Here is a 15,141-nt window from a genome sequence, read left to right as displayed (position 1 = left end):
CACGACAGTTGAAGCAGGCCCTCACATTGTTGTTGGTGGTGACCTGGCTTGCATTACTTTGCGGGGCCCTCATGGTGTTCTGGCTCCTGGGCTGGGTGTTAGAGGCCCGTGGTCCTGTCACTTGAGACTGAGTTTTGTACTGCATTGGAGCTTGAGACCTTGGTGCGTTGTAGCTGAAGCTTCTGGGCTTCTGGAAACGATCCTGCTGGCGTGACTTACTCTCCAGGAACTTGCGCTTGTTCTCCTTCCTCTCATCAATCTTAGCCTTCTCGGTGAGGATTGCCTTGTTCATCAAGGTGTTGAAATCCGGATAGATCTGAGGGGTGAGCAGGGTCCTGAGTTCTGGGTTTAGTCCCTTCTTGAACATATCCTGCTTTTTCTCGTCGTCGTTCACTTCTTCTGGTGCATATCGAGACAGCTCCATAAACTGGTGAGTATATTCTTCCACCGACATACTCCCCTGCTGAAGTGCGCGAAATTCATCCGCCTTGCGCTTCATGGTGGCCGAGGGGATGTGATAACGGCGGAACTCCCTCACGAATTCATTCCAGGTGATGGTGGAGGCATCTCTGGCAGCAGCGCAGTAATTTTCCCACCAGGCTAAGGCAGTCCCAGTGAGTTGATGTGCAGCCAGAAGAACTTTATCTCGATCCTGGAACCCAAATGGCTCGAGCTTCCTCTGGATCACGCGGAGCCAGTCATCTGCATCCAAGGGGTTGCTGGATCCGGCAAAAGTGGGTGGCTTGGCCCTCAGAAAAGCTGTCAGCTTGTCATTAAAGGTCTGCTCTCGTGGCTGCCTGTTCACTAGAGCATTGGCCAGTGTCTCCAGTATGAGAGTCTGGTTATGGATTATTTATGCCAGGTCCACGAAGGGTGGTGGTGGTGGTGGCAGCTATGCACCAAGATTTTCTCCTCTGCCCTGACTCACTTCTTGTTCTTCCTGAGGATGGTTTTGCCCGTCGGGGTGTACTCCTGCATCAGCGGCTGCAGGGTCCCTGACGCGGGAGGCCCTCGTGATGCCCCGGGAAACCATCTGCAGATCGAGTGGATTGGGACTAAGTTTAGGTGATGTTTAAGTTGTTTAATTCGTATTTTTGAAAAGGCAGTATCTTTCTACTGCCGAAAAGCACACAAGCACACAACAAACCAAACCACAAGCACAACAACTTTATTACCGCAGGGGGGGTACAACACGGGGCAAGGCCAAACGCGTACTACACGCCCGGGTACACAACTTCAAAAGAAAAGGGGGCACAGATCTTCTTCGGACCACACGGCTTCATCCCTTGACGGTCGCTAGCACTTTAGGCTGACTCATCGGCTTGAGTGGGTTCCTCCATCGGAAGGGAACTCACGACCTCCGGGGTAATGAGTGGTCCTGGCTCGCCGTCCTCTAGATCTCCGTTTTCCCGGGGTCGCGTTCTGGCGGTGGCGGCCGTAGACCTGCCAGGGTTCTCCGGTGGGGCTAGTGGGTTTCCAACGAGTGGTCCCCATCCTAAGACGGGCGTTCCGAGCAGAATATGGTCTTCTCCTATTGCCGGGACTGGGGTTCCACTACTAGCCCATTCTTGCATACGCCGGTCTCGGGCTTGCCTGAGGCTCTCCCGAGCAACTGCTTCACTGCTGACCGCTGCTGCGGCTCTTGCCTCGGCTTGGACTGCTCGGATCTGCTGCAGTCTTAGCACGAGCTCTGCTTGCTCGGCCCGATGGGTCTATTCCCTCAGCAAGTTGGCTTGCTCGTCAAAGAGCTGATCCAAGGAAGCTAGGTAGGTAGCTACTTGGTACAGGAGGACTTCTTCATGGCGGCGCCGTTCCAGGCTTCTCATTCGAGCTTCCCAAACTGGAGTTCTGATGGCCGGTGGGAAGAACCTCATTGGTGTGGGGGTGAGGTGTCCTTCGAAAATCCGGCACAGGTAACGAAGTGCTTTCCTGACGGCTAGGGGATAGGTGTCCTGGTGCCTAAACCCTATAGCAGTCACTCGCCAAGACTGGATGTCGGGGTAGCGGTCACTTGTGGCGATGACTAGGATCACCCTGCAGCGGAGAGTGCCATGATGCTCGTACTCTCTGCTGTAGTACCTTGGGTGTTCCGTGACGCCAAGGCTCTCCAGGGCGTTGATCAACAGGCTGGGGAAGCCAGGTGCAGCTTGGCAGTCGCCCTGGGTCCATCCTTCCTCAGCCATCTGAAAACAATGTTAGGGTAAAGATCTTGCGCAAATATTTGAGGTACACAAAGGGGGTAGATGACATTTATTACGGTAACATGGTGGGGTACAACTTCATGGATACACGATTATTAGGGCAAAGGTTCTAGCTTGGGGGGGGGGGAGGGGGGGCTACTCCCATTATGGGGACTTTTCCTCGATCCTAAGAGGGCGCTTCTTCAGTGGGAGATACTGATCCATCATATCATCCTCGGTCTGAGTTCCTTTATCCCAGTGGGTTTCTTCAGGTTCTTCTTCTTCAGTTTGAGTTCCAACATCCCAATGGGTTTCCATGGGTTCTTCTTCTTCGGTCTGGATGTTTACATCCCATTGAGCCTCTTCAGGTTCCTCTTCTTCGTCTTCCTCTATCCATCCACCTATTCCCCAGCGAGCCTCGTACCTCCGCATTTGGGCTTGGAGAGCGGCTAGAGAATTCTCGGTGCTTGTGGCTCTTGCCTTTTGCTCTTCCAGTTCTGCCTCTTTTTCATCCATTTGGACTTGGAGGGCAGCCAGGGAATATTCGGCGTGTACGGTTCTCGTCCGTTGTTCTTCCAACTCCTGGGTTGCTTTTTCTGCTCTGCGGACTTGTTGCTTTAGTTGTGCTGCTTGCTCGCGGTAGAGCTCATCCAGGCCGGTGAGATAGATGGATAGGTGGGATACTGTGTCTTCCATATCTTCTTCTTCCCTTCCGAGTCCTCTCATCCGGGCGATCCAGGTGCGTCCTCTTCCTTCAGTTGGCGGGAAGAACCCCATGGGAGTCCGCTGAAGGTGATGTCTGTAAATCACGCGTAAACGTCGTAGGGCTTTGCGGGCGGCTTTCCGATAGGTATCCGGGAAACGGAATCCAGTGGTGGAGATGAACCAAGGGTCCACATCAGGGTAGCGGGTGTTTCTTGCTATGAAGATCATCAGGTCACACCGAAGAGTGCCCTTGGAGTCGTACTCCCGGTAAAGAAACTCTGGCGGATCCACAACTCCAATGCGTTCCAGGCTGAGTATCAACAACTTAGGAAGGCCGGGCTCTGCGAAACAGATTCCGCCGATCCATCCATCGTCAGCCATCTGGAACAGGGCAAGAACCACGGGTAAGTGATTGTGTGAGGAAAGGATTAAGGATAGAAAAGTCCTAAGGTGAAAGGTCTGAAAACGGGTTTCGCTCCTAGGGTCACGTCCTACGGCCAACCTACGGCTCTGATACCACCTGAAACGTCCCCTCATAAGAGAAGACTTAAATGTGATACAAAGCACCAGTCCCAGGAGGCTGATGCCACATTTATTTCATCAGATGGTTCAAAACCGTACAAACCTTGGAGGACACTCGATACAGATGATAATAATGATTAACCAAGCTATGACGTAACACCAGACCGCAAACCACATGGGGTCTACCACGGGCTCTGAGTACTGCGACAGCGGAGGCATCTCGACAGGGCCGGTTCCACAGGCAAGGTTGGGTGTAGAACGATAACCCTACTCGGCGTCGTCTGGTACGAAGTCTGGGTCTTCTTCTGTAAAACGTAAGAGTGGGGTGAGTACAAACGTACTCAGCAAGTCCAACCACACCCACGGAGGGGGGTTATAACAGAATAATATGCATAGGTAAATCAAGGATAAGGTTATGGTTTAATTTGCAGAAAAACGACATTTTATGCAGGGGTTTATTTTACAGAAAACCTTCTAGAAATCAGTTTTTGCATTAACACGGAGTTCAGGTTTTAAAACTGCTACCGGACTCCCCATCTGTCGTAGCACACGGCACAACTGCCGGACACAATTCCAAAACAACTCACACTAGCCCATCCCAAGAAACACTAGTTATGTGACCACACCGTAACTCGCCCAATACTATGGGCACGGACTATTCGAATAGATTCTTAATTCTGCAGAGGTGTGCAACTTTACCCACAAGTAGGATACCACAACTCGAACACTGTCGTGTCGGTGTAGATCCCAACATAGCCTATTACCCACCATAGCTAAGCCTGACTAGCCATCACGGGATGCACCAAGGGGTCATTGACCGTTCACTTAGGTATAACCGGGCATAAGTCACTCGGGGCTTATCCCTCTTCCTTAGTCACCCGTTGCTCTCAGCTCTCCTGATGGCTACCACACCAACTAGTGGGATTTATGCTACGCCGTTGCCCATTCAACGGTCGAGTGGTTTGCACGATAGTGGAGTTAGGTGAGATGACACACCAACTCGGTCCTTAGACACGACAAGATGGATATCTCCCTTCTTTGCCCTGCCACACAGGCATAAGCACACCAATCGGCAATTCACACAGAAATGCCGTCCATCCCGTCCAAACTCATCTTTCGAAAATCCACATTTTATCCCATCCCACATACACACACATTTTCTTTATAAAAATAAATCATATTATGAGTAAAGTCCTAAGCATTCTAATATCGATTAACGTCCAAGCAAAATCAGACATTAATCTAGGTGGTCAAGGAATGGTCATCACAAATCAAGGGGTGGCTATCCATCCGTGTTTTCATGCAAGCAAAACATATGCAATTTTATAAAATAGGTCATTGGGTTGTGTTTATAACACTAGGACAGAAACATGCATCAAAGGATGGGATTGAACTTGCCGTCTTCGTAGCCTTCGGGGAGGTCCTGTCCTTCGGGCTCGGGGTCGCGGAACGGGTCCTCGTTCACCTGCTCACAGCACTGCTCAGTCAACGGGCTCTCCTTCGTGCACTCCGTGGTCTACAGCGTACACAAACAAGCACACAATCAATACTCAGAAAATAAGGGTCAATCGTTGAGCTCGAATAGAAAGCACATGAAATATCGAGTACAGAGTATTATTTTTGAGTGGTTTCTGAATGGCATGGCCAAAACTGAGTTAAGAGAGACGTGGTAAAGTTTTAGGTTAATCCGAGGTCGTTTGGCGCATGAAATGATAGGTTAAACAAAGGTTTAGGGGTTAAATCAGGGTTCAGGGGCCTAATTGTAAATAAATTTAAGAAGGCAGGGGCTTGGTTTGCATTTTAGAAGTTTCTTGGGTTAATCTAAAAGAGTCAGGATTTTATTTGTAATTATTTTTATAAGGTGGAAGGGTCTGTTTGGAAATGTAATAAAAGAAGGGGTTTCTTTAGCAAAATGATCAAAAGGTGGGAGGTTCCTTTGCTGAATATAGGAAAGGGGAGGGGGTTTTGGGCTAAATGGCCCTTTCTTCCTCCTCTCTCCACGGGAAAACAGGGGAGGAATCGAGCGGCGCCGGCGGCGGCCCGATTCGGGCGCTCTGCGCCTCGGCGGCGGCCCGGAGTAGAGGGGAAAGGAGGAGGGGGCTCTGCGGGGTCGATTCCCGGCCGCTGCCCGGCCCGGGACGGCCTGAGATGGCCCGGCCACTGCGGCCGGCGGCGGCGGCGATGGCGGCCCTGAGCGGGCATTCCAGAGGGGCGGCGGCGGTCAAGAGGGAGGGGGAAGCACTAGGGGGCCTCGGTGGTGCCCAAACCCACCTCAATTCGAGCCGAGGGGTAGTGGAGAGGGGTGCTCCGCGGTGGCCAGCGACGGTGATGGCGAACGGCGGCGCTGCAGGCTAGAAAAGGGGCTTGGGTGGTGGAGCTGGCTGTGGTGAGGGGTGGTGGAGCTCGGGGGGGGGGGGGGTGCTCCGCGGTCCCTTTTATAGGCGGCCAAGGCGGTGGAGGGGGGTGAGAGCGGGGTGGCCGGCGAGGCTCGCGACGCGACTCCTCGGCGGCGTTAATGGTGTGGGGCGGGCGCTGCCGGAGCGGTCTTGTCACCGTGGCGGTGCTGCGTCGAGCGCGTGGCAGCCCGGCGTCAATCCGAACAGCGGCGGCCTGTTGCTGAGGCGACGGCGGCGTTGAATTGGCAGCAGCGAGGCAGGCTTGGCCGGCGAGAGGGCGGCAGCGGGGTGGAAGCTTGGCGAGGGCGGCACGGCGCCGTGCTGGTCAACAGCGTGCGACAGGCGGCGGCGGTGTGCGGGCGTCAATGGCGGTGTGCGCCGGCGCGCGGAGGCGGTCTGGGTGGGCTTGCTCACATGCACTGTCGTGCGGGCGGAGCGAGGAGCACGCGTGTGCGTGTGTGCGCGCACGCGACGTCGTGGCGGCGCTGAGGCGGCTCGGGCGCGGCGGTGTCGCGGCGGCACGGCTCGGCGTGGCGGGCTTGGCATGCGCGGGTACGGGGGCCGCAGGCCGGGCGGGGGGCGCGGTCGAGCAGGGAGGGGTGGCTTGGTGGGGCCGCGCGGCAGGGGGCAACGGCCGTGGTGGCGCCCGGGAGCAGAGAGAGAAGGGGAGGGCCGAGCGCGCGGGGAAGGAGAGAGGGAAGGGGGGGTCGGCCCCGGGTGCGCGCGGCAGAGGGAGAGAGAGAGAAGGAAAAGAGGGAAAAGGAAAAGAAATAGGAAAGAGAAAAAGAAAAGAAAAAGAGGGAAGGGAGAAAGAGGGAGAGAGAAAAGTGGGCACGCGCCGGCGGCAATCGCGGGGCGCGCGGCCAGCGGGCGGCGTGCGTGGGTCGGGAGCGCGCCAGGGAGAAGAGGGAGGAAAAGGAGAGATTCGCGCCGTGATCGCGGCGCCCGGTCGGCCACACACGGCGCCTGGGCGCGCGTGAGCGCAACGCGCGGGTTGAGGGAAAAACAGGGTGCTGGATACGGGTGTCGGGACAAGTCCTTCGGGAAACGGAAGATCGGAACAGGGAGGTTCCCAGAAAACTGGGGTTAGAGTTTCAAGGAGGGATCTCGAGCTCAACGATGAAAATGCTTTTGGAGAGAAAAAGTATTTTAGCGCGTGATTTAGCTTTGTTAGATTTTTGGGATGTTACAGCTCGCGGGAGGACGGAGCAGGACCCTCAATCGTGCTTCTTCTCCTTCGCGCGCCGCCATCCCCTGTTCCCTCCCCGATTTCCCCCCGCGCGCCGCTCTCCGGCGTCACCGCCCCGCCCGCATCGCCGGCCCCCTCATCGCGCCTCCCTGCAGTGCCGCCTCCCTGTAGCGCACGCGGGCCGCCGTCCGCCGCGCCCGGCTCCGCGCGCCGGCGAGCGCGAGCGGATCTGGGAGGAGAGGCTCTACCCGGGCGAGCTCTGAGCGGCGGCGAGGAAGTGCGCCGGCGATGGAGGACGCCGAGCTCGAGGCGCCTGCTGCAGTCCCGGACGGCGGCGGCCTTGGCGCGCGCGGGCCTCCAGCGGCTTGCGCGGCGGCGCGACATGCGCCAGGCGCGCGAGGCCGGCGAGTGCTGCAGCACGCGGGGCTTGCTCGCGTGCTGCCGGAGATGGGCGGCAGCGGCGGTGCGTGGGTGCTGGGAAGCAGGGGAGGTGGCCGGCTAGGTGGAGGAGCAGGGGCGAGCTCGCTGCGGGCGGAAGTGGTCGGCGAGCGCGCGGTGTGCGTCGGCCGACGAGGCCGGCGAGCTGCTCGCACGAATGGTCACCGGGCTCGGAGCTCTGCCCGTTCAAGATGATGAAGAGCTGGGCACGCGGCGGCCATGGCGGCTGGGCACAGGGGAGCACCACTCGTGCTTGGCCACGGAGCGGTGCGCGCGGCCATGGCCGCCGGCGTTGTGGCGTGCGCGCGCGCGGCCCCCTCCTCCTCCCTTGCCCTCCCATGGAGGCGGTGCCGGCCCTCCTCCCTCCCTCGCCGTCTCTCTCCAGCGCGGCCTGCCGCCTGCGTGGGACCAACGTCGGCGTGGTGGCGGCAGGACGGATCTCGACGGCGGCACACAGGCGCGGAGGCCGGTCCGCGGCGGCCATGGCGGGGTGGAGCGGATCGGCAGGGCGGTTGGGGCGCGGCGCGAGCGGAGGCTTGGTGGGGTCGACGTAGGCATAGCGGACGTCCTCTAAGGACGCTAGGAATCGCGGATCCGCGCTCATCCGCGACCGTTGCATAAGCTTTAGCGGGCGCCGCTGCAGAGCATTTTGCGGTATCAGCGTCCTCCAGGGTCCTTTACAGTAAAGGACCCCAGTGCAGGCAGCCTTATACTAGTTTGAACTCTTGGCGAGCTCATGGGCTTATGGGTCGCTGAAGACACGGAGCCCTGGAGCATACCGTTGGTGCAACCTTTTACTGCCAGGTGCAATGCAAACACGACGGGACGGGCACCCTACTAGTTGCAGTACTACTGCTCCGATCGTTGCCTGAGGACCTTCGTTTTCGTGCACGCTAGCTACAGGTCCACAGCAGTGAGGCTGCTAGCCTCTCCGTTGGTGGTCTGCTGCAGCTGCAAGCGCACTGCGGTAGCTGATAGACAAACCGCGGGCGCCGGAGTTTACCGCAAGTACAATGGGCGCCCACAGATAGCACAGCAGCCGCGCGCCGCTCTACGCCGGGCCGGCCGTCATGCATATATGCCACTGCAAAATGACCGGGAGATGCGGTTATATAGTCCACCAACTCAGATTTTCTTTTTGGTTGGTTTGGAGATATTTTTCAATGTGTCTAGGGTTTTTTGAACTCCAGCAACTACAAAATGACCGGGGAGATGCGCTTATATAGGCCACCAACTCAGATTAGCCGTTGAGTAGCCGTTACGCCTTTTTCTGCGTAGGTGTCGGATAATCCGACCTGTCCATTGACCAGGGCGTCGGATCATTCGACCCTACTGCGATCTCCACAATAGCCGTTAAGTTTTAAACCATTTGCTGACGTCATTTGTCCGATGTATTAGTCCGACGCCATTTGCATAAGCCGTCGGATTATCCGGTGTTTAAGGCTGATTTGAATTCTGAGCCAACGTCCCTGATCATTACTCCTGTGCATTAGTCCGACGGTCCACCTTGACAGCGTCGGAACATCCGATCCTGAAGCAAGAAGTCCAACCCGAGAAAACATTCTCTCTGGAGAATAGTCCGACCTTTAGTCCGACGTTGAATTTCCTAGCATCGAATTATCCGCTTATGAAGGATTCTGAGCTCTGTGAAACAGGCTTCTCTGAAGAATACTCCGGTCATTTATCCGACACTTCTTCCATCCCGTCGGATTAACCGAGTTCTTTGGTAGGATAGTCCGACCCTAGGGTGTTCGGATTATCCGAGCCAACTGCCATTTTCTGTTTTCTTGTTGCACTTGTCCAACTCGTCGCAGTAGTCATTTGGACACTCCATATATATTCTATCTCCTTTTTCACTGCGACTTGATATCTCTATGGTGGGTTGGACACCTCGTCTCGACAGTGCATTGGACGTCTCGGATATTGCTTGGACTCTATCAAGGGACTTAAAGAAACCTACAAATATAATTTTACAAACTCGTTAGTCCCATTAATTGTATTGTCACTCGATCACAAAAATCACTCGAAATGATAAACAGGCCAAGTTCGTTATAGATGGGCACACTGCTATTCGCACATGGCCCCACATGGTATACCAAAGTGATGATGACAGAGGTGGGTGGGGCATGGGTCACGTCGGACGATCGCGCCCGCCCGCCAGACGCACCATGGCCAAGCATGCAGGGCCCACGTGCCAGTCAGCCCAAATTATTTCATCTACACTTGCCTTGTTTGGCGATGCTAGAATTCTAGCACGCACACATTTTGAAAAAAGAATCTCGCATGCATGAAGCACTAAATGAAGTCTATTTGCAAAACCTTTTTAGGGATGTGTGTAACTTTTCGCGACGAATCTAATTACGGTAATTAATCGATAATTAGCTATAGTGATGCTACAGTAATCATCCTCTAATCGTGCGGTCAAATGCCTCATTAGATTCTTCAGAGTCACTAGCGCAGGGATTCTGAAGTTGGTTTTGTAAACCCACTTTGTTTGACACCATAATTAGTGGTCAAAATTTGTTACTATTTACTAGCGCTGCAATTCTTCCCAAACCAAACAAAGCCACTTGCATGCTGCTGCATGTACTACGTGCTGGAGTCTCGTCGCTGTCTCTCACGATGTGCTCGCATGCGGCCCTGCAAGTCCTCTCTCTTTTTTTTTGCAACAGGTGGTGCCATGCCATGCCCAGGGTTTTATTTCCCAACCGGTTTCCGGTAACCGCCGGGCTCCGGTTCCGGTTTACCGGACCGGTTTGACCGGTTACCGGTGGAAACCGGTTGAATTCAAATCCAAATTCAAATAAATTCAAATTTTCCCGTGCAACCGGTTCCGACCGGTTTACCGGCCGGTTTGACCGGTTTACCGGCCGGTTTTACCGGTTTACCGGTCGGTTTGACCGGTTTGAAATTCAAAAGCTCCCGTGCAACCGGTTTACCGGCCGGTTTTACCGGTTTACCGACCGGTTTGACCGGTTTACCGGCCGGTTTGACCGGTTTGATCGGTGGTCCTTCATGGGCCGACCCATTTTTTTTCTTTTTCTTTTTTGATTTAACTTTAAATTCCCACAAACTATACTAAATGAATGAATTTTTGAGAAAATTTGACACCATTAGATTCATCACACCTTGAAGTATTTTTAGGAATTTTTTGAGAATTTTTCATTTTTTGAATTCAAATTTAAAATTTGAATTTTGGCCGGTTGGGTACCGGCCGGAACCGGAACCGGACCGGACCGGTTTGACCGGTAACCGGTCAAACCGGACCGGTTCCCACCGGTTAGGTTAACCATGGCCATGCCAATAGGCAAGGACGACACACCCACGCGAGCTGGTAGCAGCTTGTACGCGCGTGACACTGTCCGGAATGATTTGGGACGCAACGAGCAGAGAGATCCGGAGACAGGTACGTGCAAGCTTCGTAGCAGGGAAATAATCGGCACTGTAGCACACTCCATATATACATGCTTACACACACACAGAGTGACGCAAAGCTGAAGAGAAGACGCGAATAGTGTGATGAAGAACCACAAGGGCCGGCATGCAGTGCATCATGCATGACCAGTCGTGTCGTCTTGGTACAACAATCGTACGTATCTCGGATGCTCTGCTGCACATACATGCATTAAACGTGCAACGACAATGCATGGACCAGAGCGGAGGGGGGAAAACAAAACTAGCCGATGAAGATGCGTATGTTAACCAAATTCGGCAGGTACTTTCATGATATATACCATGTTTAAATTATATAATAATATATTAGTAGATTCATCATCAAATATGTTTTCTTACTACTAGACATGTCTTTGTTGTGTTATATATAAGTGTTGTCAATATATATATCTTTATATGCAAATTTGATAAAAATAGTACATTATTTGATCCGGGACAAAGGTTTGTGCATGTATATTCATCTAGTTAAGCTGTCAGCGACGAGGCACGGTGAGACCACACAGTCCTTTGGCACCTTTCCTTCGTCTATATAATAAAGCCAGCAATGGACACAACCGTGCCAGCGCCAATCTCCCACATACCTCTCGCATCCAGCCAGCTTTCTGATCGAAAGAGCAGGAGGCTGCTCGCCATACTCCTACTCGCTAGGGAGAGGAGCGAGAGCAAGGAGGATGGCCACGAGACCTGGCCCCCTAGCTCAGTCGCTGGCCATGGCATGATCTTGGAAACTACAAGGTAACAAATACAAGGAGGCATTTGCTCACATTATTTTGCTGTCGATCGCATGCATGCAAATCCTCCAAACTAATCGAATGTCACCATGCATGATGTAATGTCGTATTAATTAGTAGCTTACGGTGCTCTGTCTGATGCCTGCAGTACGCGCTGGTGGCTCCGTGGGCGGCGCGCAGCACGTACAGGTTCTTGACGGCGACGAGCGGCAGCGGTGAGAGGGACCTTCTCAGCTTCGCCGTGCTGCCTGTCCTCCTCCTCCGCCTCCTCCGCAGCCAGCTGTGGATCAGCGTCTCCCGCCACCAGACGGCGAGGAGCAAGCACCGGATCGTGAGCAAGAGCCTGGACTTCGAGCAGGTGGACAGGGAGAGGAGCTGGGACGACCAGATCCTCCCGACGGCGCTGCTCTTCTACGTGGTGAACGCGGCGGTGCCGGCGGCGCAGGGGCTGCCGTGGTGGGACTCCAAGGGCCTGGTGGTGGCGGCGCTGCTGCACGCGGGGCCCGTGGAGTTCCTCTACTACTGGCTCCACCGCGCGCTGCACCACCACTACCTGTACGCCCGGTACCACTCGCACCACCACGCGTCCATCGTGACGGAGCCCATCACCTCCGTCATCCACCCCTTCGCGGAGGAGGTGGTCTACTTCGCCCTCTTCGCCATCCCGCTGCTCACCGTGATGGGCACCGGCACCGGCTCCGTGGCGGTGGCCAACGGATACCTCATCTACATCGACTTCATGAACTACCTCGGCCACTGCAACTTAGCTCGTCCCCAAGATGCTCTTCGACGTCTTGCCTCCACTCAAGTACCTCATGTACACGCCCTCGTTCCACTCGCTGCACCACACGCAGTTCCGCACCAACTACTCGCTCTTCATGCCGCTCTACGACTACCTGTACGGGACGCTGGACAAGTCGAGCGACGACCTGTACGAGCGCACGCTGCACGGCCGGGAGGAGGCGCCCGACGTCGTCCACCTCACGCACCTCACCACGCCGGACTCCGTCCTCCACCTCCGCCTCGGCTTCGCCTCCCTCGCCGCCTGCAGCTTCGCCACCTCCAGGCTGCGCCTCCGGGCGGCGGCCCCGCTGGCCAAGCTCACCTCGCTCCTCGGGAGCACCTTCAGGGCCGAGGCCAACAGGCTCCACAAGCTCAACATCGAGACATGGGTCGTCCCAAGATACACATCCCAGGTACGGTGGTACTGATAAAAATGCAGCCTAGGTTGGTCCTTATTTTTTTTAAAAAAATCACATGTGCTTGCAATGTAATGCAATAATTTTTTTTCAGTTCAAAAAGGAAACCTAATAATAGTCTTTTTTTTCCTCCTCCTCCTTTAATTTTGTGTGCCAATGCCATGCAGTATTTGTCCAAGGATGGTTTGTATGCGATCGGGCGCTTGATTGAGAAGGCCGTGACAGATGCAGAAGCAAGTGGCGCCAGGGTGCTAACGCTCGGTCTACTGAACCAGGTCCTCTTGATTGCCCCCCCCCCCCCCCCCCACTAGTCCGTAGTCGTACGTGCCAACTTTAATTGCCTTCAATGCTTCCACGCACTTTCCATTCAGGGCGTCCGCAACGGTCGACGAGATGGTCGGTGATTTCATTTTTCTAATCAATGAATAGTGCTGCACAGTAGTCGCTAACGCTCGCCGAAAGAGTTCTCTCTCGCGCGTGAGTCCGAACGTCTGCCGTCCCTCTCTCTCCTTCAAATCGCCGACCCAAATTGCTGGCGCACTGCGGACGCCCTCAAAGCGCTTTTCCTAGATTTATCGTGCATGTTGGCAGTAGCCCACCCAGAGCAGCAGTGCGCATTCAACTCTTTGCAACCACCCATCCTCAATGCCGCTCTGCCTCCTCTTGAATTAGCTAGCGTACTACTAGTTTCAGTCACGGACGGGACGGTGTGAATTTTCACTGGCCGTAAAAAAGAATGCTAGCTGTGAATCTGCGGTGTCTAAATGAAGATTATTGTAATCAGTGTGGTTATTCTCCAGAGCGAAGAAGGACGGAAATGGTGCCAATAGCAGCAGCAGCTTTGTCTGTGCAGGCAAACGAGTTGAACCGGACCGGAGAGCTATATGTCATCAGGAAACCTAACCTCAAGATCAAGATCGTCGATGGAACCAGCTTGGGCCGTCGCCGCCGTGCTCCACATGATCCCTCCAGGCACCAAGGACGTGCTCTTCCTGGGAGACGCAAGCAACAAGGTCGTCACCGTGCTGGCTTTGGCTCTCTGCGAACGGGAAATTCAGGTACCAGCAGAGAAACACTCTCTCTGACAATGATAATGATCCTTTAAATTGCACTCTTTATAGTTTTTTCATGCATGACGCTAATGACACCCATCGATCTTTTGGTCGAAGCAGGTTCAGATGGTGGACAAGGATATGTACCACTGCCTGACGCAGGAGCTGCGTCCAGAACTGCACAAGCACCTGCTTATTTCTAGCGATTACAGCTGCAAGGTAACTAGCTATATCTTGTTTTTTAGCTTGCTTTACGGTTGTGTAGTTACAGCAGCAAGGTAACTCGGATCTGGCACTGCAGGTGTGGCTTGTTGGCGACAAGCTGACGGATCAAGAGCAGAGGAAGGCCCAGGCAGGTGTCTACTTGGTGCCCTACTCGCAGTTCCCTCCCAACGCGATCCGCGAGGACTGCGTCTACCACAGCACCCCGGCGCTGGTGGTGCCGGACTCGTTCGAGAACCTCCATGCCTGCGAGGTGTGTGAGCGCCATTTTTTGGTTGCTGTTGCCATCATTACCGTTGCTTGCCTGATTGCATGCGCGCGCTAACCGTCGTCCACGCCTGCTCGGAGAACTGGCTGCCGCGGAGGGTGATGAGCGCGCGGCGCGCGGCGGGCATCGTGCACGCGCTGGAGAAGTGGGACGCGCACGAGTGCGGCGCCAGGGTCACCGGCGTCGACAAGGCCTGGCGCGCCGCGCTGGCCCACGGCTTCCGCCCCTACGACCGCCATGGCGCCGCCGTCGCCAAGTGATATATAGGATCGCAGGAGGAATGGAGCTCCGATCCCGGCGGTGCCATGCCAACGACGAAAGCGTGTCGGATTGTTCTCTGTGTTGCTGATGATGAAGTGGTAGTAGCGTAATGCGTGGCTTGAGTTGTCTTGGTTTCTTCTACTGGAAAATGGAATGAGTAATATTCCGATTAAAAAAATAGCCTGCAAGTGTGTAATCCATATCGATCGATCCTCTTTCGTCTTTTTTTTGTTTTTGTTTTGAGAAGAGGTCCTCTTTCGTCATTCCATACATACATTTTTTTTTTTTTGAGCCGAATCCATACATACATATATACTACTAGGCATGGCAAAGGGTGCATTCCGGCCCAAGGCTAGAATTGCCGGGATAACAAACAATGGGCGATGTACCAATTACTTGGGCCAGGCCCAAGAACGCGTCGTGCTCCCTGCGGGCCCCACTGCCCTACCGGAATCGCACGAAACGGACAGTGACGACTGACGACACACGTGGGCCGCCCGAGTGGCCCCGAACTGGCAGTCCGAC

At 54.8% G+C, this 15,141-nt stretch overlaps 1 pseudogene; it reads left to right on the top strand.

Annotated features, from left to right (window-relative positions):
* The first annotated feature begins 11,444 nt into the window (after nucleotides 1–11,444).
* LOC120657584 lies at nucleotides 11,445–14,816 on the top strand (annotated as a pseudogene).
* Nucleotides 14,817–15,141: the final 325 nt, after the last annotated feature.

This window comes from Panicum virgatum, chromosome 1N, assembly GCF_016808335.1.
Source record: "Panicum virgatum strain AP13 chromosome 1N, P.virgatum_v5, whole genome shotgun sequence".
NCBI lineage: Eukaryota > Viridiplantae > Streptophyta > Magnoliopsida > Poales > Poaceae > Panicum > Panicum virgatum.
Note: the sequence above shows the minus strand (reverse complement) of the source record. Positions and strands in the feature narration are given on the sequence as shown.